At 32.4% G+C, this 12474-nt stretch overlaps 1 long non-coding RNA gene across 1 annotated transcript in view; it reads right to left on the bottom strand.

Annotated features, from left to right (window-relative positions):
* Positions 1-443: 443 nt before the first annotated feature.
* Positions 444-12474, bottom strand: part of LOC145249499 (uncharacterized) — a 30903-nt gene continuing 18872 nt past the window's right edge. Inside the window, exon 2 of the long non-coding RNA XR_013863540.1 lies at positions 444-8429. This is a non-coding gene — a long non-coding RNA (uncharacterized LOC145249499). The remainder of the gene's footprint in view (positions 8430-12474) is intronic.

Raw genomic sequence — 12474 nt, forward strand, 5'->3', positions numbered from 1 at the left:
GCTTATTTTTATCTGCAATATTTGATTATATCCTGGAAGATTAATAACTGTTTTGTTTAAAAAATCGAATAAATCTCATCCTGGAATCTCTTGAATTGTTTTGGTCCATCAACTTGAACTTTTCCTTATAATATGTATATATATATATATATATATATATATATATATATAATGGTTTAAAATAAATTAAATAAAAAACATTTGGAACATTTATTTAGAGTTAGTAAAAAGCTGAGAGAGTTTCAACCATTTTCCCAGCATATATGCTTGTCGTCAGAAGATGAAATTAAGTCAAATGAACCCCATGTAGCTTAATTGCCAAAAACATATTTTCATAAATTACTAATGTGTGCGTGTTATATATATAGTGATGGGACGATTAATTGGAATCAGGAATCGGCAAAATCAGAAAAAATTATACCTATTTTCCATTGCCAAAACGATTCTTTTTTTTTTTTTTTATTTGACTCTGTTTAAAACAAAACCTTCCACCTTGCTGGTTGTAATAATAAAATAATAAATATTTATTGGTTTCAAACTATAAGCATAACTAAAGTCTTATACAAGTGTATTTTTAAGTTTGAGAAAACATCCGCACATTTAACATGTGCTTTATGCTAATTGGGGAAAAGTAGCAACTTTGTAGTTAAATATTTAGAAATTTATGAAGAATCGGAGTCGGTAATTGTATCGGAATCGGGAGAAATATTGGAACCGTTCCATCACTAATTTAAATATACATATACCACATATGTATATTTAAATTCTCTAAGAATACAACAAATATTTTTTTTTATTGCTAGACAAGATGGAGGACAAAGTTTATTTGTTCTAAAAAGAGAATAATCAACATTTTTGGCCGTCCTTAGCTTTTGTCTGTGATGAACGTTTTCGAAAAAAAATTTCATCCTTCTCTTTAAATATTTAAATCTTTGTTCTCCTTGTCAAGCGATTAAAAAAATTATTTGCCTTTGTCTTGTAGAATTTAAGGAACATATGTTGTATGCGTATGTATATATATTTCTCAGTCCGTCTGTCCGTTCTACCTTTTCTCAGAAACTATTGTGCTGATCCGGCTGAAATTTTGTATAGACCTTTGTCATAATAAGGTACAGCGACCTAAGTATTACAGTATCGATTCGATGCAAAGGTAGGGATTAATAGGATTAGTATTTAATACAAAAATGAGCACAAGTTTAATCATATTTAACCACCAATTTGGCATAAAGCACTCATTTTAACTGAATGGGCTATAACTTTTGCCTGTTATATATGTTCTAAAAAGTCTAATCAATAAAAATATATTAGCTACAGACACGTTTTTCATCATCATATTACTCCTCAGCACAGCTGAACTAGACGATACTTGAACCCATATATTTGTTCAAAACCAGTTAGATTAATCTATCCCTGACAATGAATTCAGACGGATTGGAAAGTACTCGGACTTATGATAAATATAGCAATTACATCAGCCAGTTCCTGCCATAAACGAAAACCTTTATTTAGAAGTTGAAATGGATGAAAAATAGAATTAATAGACTATTTTATTTAAGGAAATATGCCTAAGAAAAAAAATGCTTCATATATATATATATATATATATATATATATATATATACTTGTTTGTAATATACTGAGTTTTACTGGGTTCGTATAATTCAGTAAATTTTCATATACAAATAAGTTTTAAGCCAAAGAGAGATGACTTAAAAAGTAAGCTACAAAATTATCATATTTCATAATTGAGCATTAATAAACTGTATTAACAAAACCAAGACTTCAAAAAAGGAATTGGTAGCAACAAAAAGTGTATTTCATTGTAAGTTACAATTGTTTCAATACCAGTTGGACAATTTCAAGCATTATGGCGTTTGAAAATTTTCCCATAACCATCATTTCTTCAGACTTCTTGAATAAAAAACACTTTGACAATGGAACATTGTTTAAAGAAAATTCTCTTAACGGAAATGAAGCATGCGAAAACATTTACCCTGGAGGCATCCTCCATCAAAATCCCATTTAAATATTAATATTAAACAATGTTCTATTGTCAAAGTGTTTTTTATGCAAGAAGTCTGAAGAAATGCTGTTTATGTGAAAATTTTCAAACGCAATACTGTTTGAATTTGTCCAATTAGTCTTGAAACAATTGTAACTTACAATGAAATACACTTTTTGTTGCTATCAATTCCTTTTTTGAAGTCTTGGTTTTGTTATATATATATATATGCAATAAAAACATGTTTTGGCTAAATAAAAAATTCTTAAATAGTTTTTCGTGTCATCTTGTATAAAGCTTCCTGCTAAATAAATACCCATTTTGATCCGTTTTTCTAACTTTCACTCCATAGACATACACATATGATCTCATGTCAAACCTTACTCTTCAATCAAGTTATGTCTTGTCCAAATATATTTGAGTATGTCTATTTCTGTGTAACGGAAGATATTTATATACACTTACATAGTTCGACTTATTTGCATATACTGATACAAGAATAATATATATATATATATATATATATATATATATATATATATAATCTGAAAACTGGGTTTATCCATATGAAAAAAAATTTCCCCAGAAACACGTGTAAGATATTTTGTTCCAAAAAAAATGACATAAAATCATAATATGATATAACTCTAATCTGAGATTTGTATATATCATATACAAAGAACTGTTTCACCTTTTTAAAGACTCATTAGTGTGGCTAGAGGCAGTGAAATTCGGAAAAAAAAACAAATATTCTTTAATGTGTTTGTGTACACTATTCTTACAATATTGATATCTGAAAGGATTAAATTCCTTTAATGGAAGAATCTTGATTTATGCTAAGCGGAAACCATCATTTAACAAAATAGAAAATTGAGCCTTCTTAAACTTGTGTATAGCAGATCTTTTAGAGTTTTCTTTAGATCACTGAAGTTAAGCAACAGTAAGCCTGGTCAGTACCAGATGGATGACCAAATCCAAAATACCAAGCGCTGTATGTAGCAGGACGTTGATATCTCCCTACAAGAACTGCAAAAACAACATCATTATCTCCCCTAACTTTGAAATGTATGCGATTGGGGACCACTTATGAACTTGATATTCCCTAGACACTTCCTTCTTTGGATAGAACCGGTTCAACCTGCTGAGGTTATATGCCATTGGTATGGCAATAGAATTTCAAATATTAAAACCATGTTTTGGAAATAAATAATCTAACACGTCCTTTATATGTATGCATGTTTCCAATAATCCAAATTTATTCATTACATTAAGAATTTTTTCAGTTAACCAACTCAAATAATTCCTTAATAAATTAATGGTAATAAAGTTGTAAATGCTAAGAAATTACTAAAATGCATCCAATCTATAAAAATAATTTGTTGCTGTGATTCACTTAAAAAATTGCAATAGGAATCAAAAAAGCAAATTTGAAGCACAAAAACCCCCAGCCAAATTAAAAACAAAAGAAACGAAAAACAAAAAAGAGAGAAAGAACAAACGAAACACAAACAAAACAAAAACAACAAATTGCAAAAGAAAAAACAAAAACAACCAAATAGACAAAAGATAAACAACAACAAAAAAACACACAAACAACAAAAAACCCAAAACAAACAACAAAGAATCCCAAAACAAACAAAAAATCCCAAGACAAACAAAACAACAAAAAATTCCCAAACAAAACAATAAAAAATATCAAAGCAAACAAAACAAAAAATACCAAAACAACAAAACATCCCAAAACAAACAAAACAAAAATACCAAAAAAAAACAACAACAAAAATCCCCCCAAAAAAACAACAACAAAAAATACAAAACAACAAGAATAAACAAAGAATAAAGAAACAACAAAAAACAATTAAAGCAAATGAAATCTCGCCCCAAAAAAAGAAATTTACCTGATTCAAGGGAAGGGATTTCTCCCCATTTTGGTGCTGTGTGTTATTCCCGAGAAATGGACCTATTAGTTATGTCAGATTGGAAAGAATTGGGGTGAGATGAAGGGGAGTTTGGGGAGTCACAGGTCAGGGATCAGGCGTGCCCAATATTTTGCTATTTTTATTTGTTTTGTGTGTGGATTTTTGGTTTTGATATGTGAGAAAGATGACTAGATGGATGGTATGTTACTGTCCAAGAGTTCCGGGGGACCATTTGGGGTAAAAAACAAAACAAAACAAAAAAACAGTTACCAAATATTTATGGATGTAACTAATTGAATGGATACGAAATTTGAAAAGAAGAATAAAAGAAGAAGAAAGATATATTCTGAAAGAAGAGAAAAAATAAATCAAAAAACAAAAGAAAAAAAATGAAAATTGTAATTATGGAAAGCAAGAAGGAAAAAGAAAGGAAATGAGAGAAAGAGAAAGCAAAGAAATATTGGGCAATTTTCATTTTTACCCCTTCCCCCCAATTAAAAAAAAAAAAACATAAATAAAACCCCAAAACAAACAAAAATGTCACTATTTGGATTTTGCATCTGTAAAGAAAAATGTAAAAAAAAAACATATGAAAACAAAATGAAAAAAAAATGAAAAAAAATCCCTCAAACTATTTGTTTTTTTTTTTCATTATCTTTTTGAATGCAAGTGCTTAAATGTTCGTTTTTTTTTTAAATTTTTATATAAAAATACTTTTTTAAAAGCTTTGTATGGCTTTTTAAAAATGTATTTTTAATCAATAAAAAAAGAAATGTGTTATGATTAAGGATGAAAATCAAAAGGAAAATTCTTCTTAACTTTTGCTGAATTTTTATATCAATGAAATTTTTCATATTCTTATCAAAATGGGCCTTTGACTAGGAGGTTCATATACAATTTATAATTCACACCCACTGCAATAAATTAACAACCGACAACATAAAATGAAGGATTATTTCATTCAATACTTTGAAAAAGTGAAAAACATCTTTCTTATTTGCGGATTATTTAAAATGGAAATGACATTCTACTGTTGGAGTTATAATTATTTTAGTATATGAAATACAGAAACACACACACACACACACACACATATATCAGGGCTCTACATTGCGAGTGAAACAGTCGCAATTTGCGAGTTATTTTTAAAAGTGGCGACTACAAATAATAAAACGCTTACCTTTTGGAGATTGTATTTCTTTCACTAACAATCTTCTAAAGCTCACTACTGAGTGAAAAATATCTTTTCAACATTTTTTAATAAAACGAACAAAGTTAAATTATTTAAACAATAAAAGTTTAATAAAACAATATACTTTTTTTTAACGAAAGCTGTTTAAAAACAAATCTGAAGAAATTAGAATGTTTATAGCTTCAAGTATCAACATAAAAATTGTTGTATATTTAGAATTACACTTATTAAAAAAAAACACACAAAAAAATCTTTATGATGTTACATACTCGTCACAGGACGAAGATGTCATATTCCAAAAATCATGTGGGTTTGGCTAGTAACTTTTCTATTTGGCTAGTAAACAAAAATATTTAGTTGTCATATTCCAAAAATCATGTGGGTTTGGCTAGTAACTTTTCTATTTGGCTAGTAAACAAAAATATTTAGTTGTATATTTAGAATTACACATATTAAAAAGCAAAAACACAGAAAAATCTTTATAATGTACATACTCGTCACAGAATGAAGATTTCATATTCTAAAAATCATGGGTTTGATCATTGTCAAGTGCATCTTTTTGAATTTGAGAAGCTTAATACAGAATTCAGGTAGAGGAATAAGGGTGTTATATGGAATTAAGAACTGAACGCATAAAGGGAGCAGTTTGAAATTCTATGTAGGTTCTTGATTTTGAAAGAGTCTGAAAAGATATGCTGCAAAAAGATCGGCATTTATACCTGTACATGACTTACAAATTGCCGACAATCTTTTACCATGAATGACATGTAAATGGTTTCCGTTCAAAATTCTGTACAGGTTCTTGCCTCTGACATAAAGATTAGACTTAGGAACCTTTGTATCTTGTGGCACATTAGGCAGTCAAAATATGCCATAATTTGCGATCTGACGTCAGATCCACAGCATTCCTCTGGCTTCTTTGAATTGCAATCAAATCTTTCTTGCTTCCGGTTTATTTTTGATCTTCCTCTTCTTTCCATCAGGAATTGGTTGGTTGGTTGTTTGTTTTACGGCATATCAATCCTTTTCAGGTTATTTAATGCCGAATCCGGTGATTTTGAAGAAAATGTTTTTGATAGAATATATTTGTTTTTTTGCAAGTCAGTTTCTATTTAACCGATAGTTGGAACCCTTACAGGTACTACCACTCCAGGTCAGAGTGGACCTGGGAGCAATGGCAATTAAAGGGTGGCTCCACACTCCCCAGAGCCCGCAAGCTGGGGCCTCACCATCGGATATAGTTTAAGGTCATATCCAGGACCCCCATTGAGGGACTTTTACCCTCTGCAAGGGGGGCAGTCGGTGTATTCTAATGCCCCACCGACAGGGCCACTTTTCCATCAGGAGTCCATTGGAACACTTGGTTGGCAATCCTCTTTGGGGTCAATCTTAAAGTATGTCCAAACCAGCCTGGATGTCGTTTGCAGATTATTGACAATATTACCTGTTGGTTAGTGAAGTCTCTGACTTTTGGTTGGTAAGTTCGATCACGCCATTTGATCCGCAGAATCTTTCTAAGGCTCTAAACATTCCTAGGTCAAAATAGAAAGTTTCCAAGCTCAAATAAATGTACTTGATGAGGTTATGTAGGCCGAAATGTTGAAAAAAATAACAATCAAGATGAGAATGATACTAATTTTTATTGGTTTGAAATTTCTAAAAAATATAACATTGTTGGCTTTGTATGTATAACTCTCTTCCGTTTGCCTTCTTTCACACGGAAGAGACGTTGCGAGCCTGTCTCTGCTTTATTGTTATTTTCATGACAGGTGCTCATCTGAACTTCAATCTATGCCCCCCCCCCCACTCATCAAACTTTCACGAAAAACACTCGTCTAGCCAAAAAAATAAATAATTTCACACACTATTTATCTGTGCCTAAACCTAAACGTAGATCCCATGAACAAAGCTTCTTTCTTAGAACTGCACGCCTGTGGAACTTTCTTCCGATTGCCTGCTTTCCAGCTGACTACAATCTGATTGTCTTCAAGTTCAACGTAAACAAGTTCTTGATGAACCGTCCCCCTAAGTAATCCAATTTACAAAATTTCCACTACTTATGTTTACTACGCTATAATCACATTGACTAATGTATATCCATTAACCCTTATCCTCGAGTGGCCTCTTGGCCTTGATAAGTGGTGATTCCTATGTAACAAAAAACAAAAGAAAAACCCGGCACATAAACCCTTTTGGGGTTATTTTATTTGTCTCCACTCCAGGAGGTTAGACACAAAATCAGGTGTGTGTGTGGGGTGGGGTGAGGGGTGGGGGATGATGAAAGTGTTTCTGTGGAAGGGACAGGATTTGAACATAGCACACCCATATTTTCAGTTCATGTCATTAACCACTTAGCTACCATCACCACCATTTTGGGGGGCGATTTAATGATGAAGCCAAGTACATATTGTAAGTGATTTTGCTTGCATAATCGACCGTGAGTTTCAATTTTTACATTATCAAAGAGAAAATTGGGGGTTAATACCTTTCAAAACAGTATTAGTGTATAAGACTAGATAGGGCGAGGGATTTTACCTTTTTTTACTAAAGGGTCACCAATTATCAAATCTGAAAGCCACTCAAGGATAAGCGTTAATAAAATGGAATGGTAACTAGTTAAAAGATGAAGAACATCATGAAAGGATTGAAGATAATGGAATGAACTAATGATGCGGTTTTATATGACAGGAATCTGTTAACGTTGAATCTAAATACAACCATGTTGTAATTTGAAGGGAAGCAGTCTTATGCTAATGTGTTCCATAGAGGGAAGCCCTCACAAAGTAACCAACAATAGAGTAGAAAGAGACTAACAGCATTAGGAGCTGTAAAGAACAACACAGATAATCCTTTACTAGTAGTATTAGTATCGTATACCGTTATTTTTTTAGCCAGTCTGAGAAATTGTCTTCAGATAGATGGGCCGTCGCATAGCCTTCTTGCAGTTAGGTAACTGGACAGTGTAGGATCAGATGGTCTATGTCTTGAGAGGTTCCTTGCACTTTGAGCAGATCGAGGAGTCTATTTGTCTTCACCTGTGTTTGTTTACTGCAGTCCTGCAGTGTCTTGTTCTGATCCGGTTTGCGGCTATTCATTGCTTCCTACTATTTGCATCAAAACCTGGAAGGCCCAAAGTTAGGTCTTCAATGATGTCCCCTCCTTTGGGAGTATTGTTTTGCCATTCCTCCTTCCATATCTCAACCAGGTTGAATTTTTGATTTTTGAGTTGTAGAAGGGTTTTTTTAAACTTGAGTCTGGAGATATCTCGGGGCATCTTTTAAAAATTGTTGGATTGGTAAGTCCCTGGTGTCCTCAACTAGATTTGTCAAAAAACGAAAGAAGAGGAGAAAAAGATATTAATTTAATGTCAATAAGATGGCTACTGTCTTGTACATTAAGGTTAACTAGTAAAAAGATGAATAGGGCTGTGACATATTCTTTTCATTGTTTTGACTCTTGAGTATATATCCGTTAATATCTTATATGTTTTTATGTAGACTGATGTGGTTCTCGGTTGATTAACTATGTCTAACTGTATCGGATATATACTCGAGAGTGAGAAGAATGCCACAGCCCTAAAGATGAAGAATGTTGTGAGATGGGTTGAGGATGATTAATGTGATGAACAAAGTTTGGTTAATTACACTGTGCAACAAATTTCATGTTCCTATGTCTAATTACACTGCGCAACAAATTTCATGTTCCTATGTCTAATTACACTAGGCAACAAATTTCAGGATAAAAATAATTACATGCCACATAAGACCTGTTTCGATATAAGAAAAATATCTTGATTCTAAATCTGATCCTTATTTCTCTAGATTAAGCACCGTTTTCATATACTGTAAATCATATTTTCCATGCTTCTGTTCAGTCTCGAAAGACAAAGAATACCCCCCGCAGGGGCAGTAGCACGTGTAATTGTGAGGCAAGGGTTGCGCAATCCTCAACCACACGTCTCCTGAATCAGCACTGTTTGAGTCCAGTGGGTAGGAGAAGACGAGGATGGCTGGAAACAATGCCGAGATAAGCAGAGAGCACATAGAGCACCTGAAAGTCTCAAATGGTCACCCATTTAGGACTGACCAGGCTCAATGTTGCTTAACTGCGATGATCCAATGGGAACTGCTGTGTCAATGTGATTATGCTGTATATAAATCATATTTTATTATTATTGGTTATGAATGAAAAAAATTAGAATTCTCAAGTCAAACAACATTTGTCTTTTTAACCCTCTTGAGTTGAGTGTCATCCTCCCTTTTTATATATATTCCAACAGCAGTCTGCCAACATGTTATGGTTTTATTTTCCTTTAAAACGTTTCACCATCACTGAAATATTCTGATGGGATCTCTCGCCATGTTCATCACTCATGTCACTAAGATTTTTCGCAAAATTCTCGAAAGTCACAATTCTGCCAAAAACTGTACCTAATTAAAAAAAACAAAAATAAAATAAACAAAAGGCTAGAAATGAATTTTCCCTGCCACAGATGTCATGCACTTTTTTTATTTTTAGTGTTGCATGGTGTTATGGCAACGGTATATGGCAGGAAACTGTGGATACAATTATGTTGTAGTCTGCAGGGAAGCAGTTCTGCAGCAATGTATTCCGTAGGGGTGAAGAAGACCTTGCGAAGAAGTTCTGTTTGTGGAAATTTCAGCTGATGCTAGGCAAAGAAAGGAAAGTTATTTTCTGTTGTAGTGTCAAAGCGAGTTTTTTTTTTAGGGTTTTTTTGTGAATATTTTGCAAGGTGGGAGTGGAGATGACTGGAGTTCGGAGCTCGGTCGAGTACCTCATGAAACGTAAATAACATAAAAAGAAGGCGAATGACAAGAATGCGAGGAAGTGAACGACATGCATAATTAAAGGAAAGAAAGAAAAAAGCCGAGTGAGAGAGAGCAAAAGAGAAGAGAAGTGTAAATATACAAAAAAATAAAAACAATAAACATAAATATATACAAAAATAAACATAAATATATATATATATATATATAAAAACAAAGGATTATTACTAAGAAAGAAATAATATTACTTATACACTTATTACACCTGTTCTTATTACTAAGAGAGAAATATATCTATTTATTTAAAAATAGATGACGTCACAACTTTATGACATTCCAAAAAAAATTTTTACTAGCGGGTAAGCACTTATCTAGGCTGAAGGCAACTCAAGGATTAAGGTTAATGGGATTAAATAATAACTAGTCGAAAGATGAAGAACCTGATGAGATGACTGGGGATAATTAATGGAATGAACTAAATTTTGTTAATTATGGAGTCGGTATATGGTAAAAAAATCTGGTGACATTAGCTTTGAAGACTATGTTATAGTCTGAAGGAAAGCAGTTCTGCACCAAATGTTTTCTCCTTGCAAAGAAGCTTTGTTCATAGAAATTTCGTCTGATGCTTGCCGTGTGGAGGAAATAAAAAAGCAAAGTTATTTTCCATTGCTGTAACAAAGCGAGTTGTTGCTGTGAATGTTTTGCAAGAGCGAACCAAAGATTGGAACTCTGTCAAGCACTTTCCATGAAAATAACGGCATATTACATAAGAGAGTGCCTAGCAATTACTCTTTAGTCGGAAAATTGGCTGTAAAAGGACAGAAGATTTTGAAGTGGTTTAGCTTAACTTATTGGAGGATGTCGATATTACATTAATGGAAATTCATCTTTTAATTTGCCAGGAAATTGCATTGCATAAACTCTTACATCATACTAGCAGTTCAGCTTGGCTTTGCTTGGTCTCTATATATTGTTCATAACTTTATGTGCATATATATATATATATATATATATTAAAAAGTTTAACTCATGTGCAGATAACCTACATCCAAAATTTCAAGTGTTTACACCCAAACTTGGTGGAGGAGTTTGCTAGAGTCTGCAAAGGTCAACTTTTTCAACTTTGACCTCTTGGCAGCCAAATTTTCGCCCAAAAACTGATTAAAAAGCTTGCTGCATGTCTGAATACTCTTTATGTAAAATTGTAAATGTTTAGACCAAAAATTGGCTGAATAGTTTGCTAGAAACCGCAAAGGTCAAATCTTCTGAACTTTGACCCCTAGGCAGCCAAATTTTCGGCCAAAAACCGATTACAAAGCTTGCTCTATGTCTGAATACACTTTATGAAAAAATTTCAAACGTTTAGACCAAAAATTGGTTGTGTAATTTCCTAGAGATTGCAGAGGTCAAATTTTTTTTTAACTTTGACCAGAATTTTGACCCCATAACATTTGGTTTGAGCTTAAATCAAATTAAAAAGTTTGATCCATGTCCAAGTAACCTACATTAAAAATTTAAAGTGTTTAGACCCAAAATTAGCAAAGGAGTTTGGTAGAGTTTTCAAAAGTCAAATCGTTGAACTTTGACCTTTTGACAGCCAAATTTCTTGCAGAAAACCTATTAAGATTTTTCTAAATCTCAATATCCCTTATGTTAAATCTCGAGTCTGTAGACTGAAAATTGACAGAGTAGTTTAATAGGGAAATGTACACACACAGACACAGACACAGACAATTTTACTTTTATAGATATATAGATTATACTAGTAGGTCGCCCGGCGTCGCCCAGTTGTAAAATACACATAAATTTTCTATTTTAATTTATGCAGATACTGAGATATGTGTACACAAGTATTATGTTTTTTTTTTCTAAACTGTTGCCTTCTTGTAAGTAAAAAATAGAAAAAATACTCAAGCTGAGATCGAAACCAAAACCTAAAGACAGTGAATCAAGTACGATAACCATTAGACCAGCATGGGATGATTTTTAAAAGGTGTTTTCACACCTACTTATTCTTAACATAATGTAAACTATTCATGCATGCACATTAATGAAACAGTGTGTCATTTTTTCACGGTCTAGGTAATATGATACAGGACTTCATTGGATCCAATATTAATGAAATAGTGAATCTATAATGAACAGAACTGAACTTATGGCCAAAAATGTTTAGGTTAACATTTCAAGCTTCCTCCCATCTGCTATATTCAGTGTAAGTTGTATTGAAAAAAATTAGAAATTTTTAGGGTATCGGAATTGGAAAAAAATTGTGCCTATTTTCTGATACCAAAAACGATTCTTTTAATTTTTTTTGTATAGCAACTGGTGTTGGGACGATTAAGTAGAATTGGAATTGGGCATTGGAAAAAAATTGTAATCGACATCAGAACCAGAAAAAAAAAAATGTGCCTATTTTACGCTGCCAAAAAGAAAAAAAACAACGATTCTTTTTAATTGTTGATTTTTTCTTTTAAATGCTTAATTTTCCATTGCTGGCACTAATGATAAAAATGATCAATATTTATTGATTTTAAACTCTCAGTAAAACTAAAATCTATAGATTATCCTCCACAA

Source organism: Euprymna scolopes, chromosome 28 (genome assembly GCF_053919585.1).
Source record: "Euprymna scolopes isolate OS-2025 chromosome 28, ASM5391958v1, whole genome shotgun sequence".
NCBI lineage: Eukaryota > Metazoa > Mollusca > Cephalopoda > Sepiida > Sepiolidae > Euprymna > Euprymna scolopes.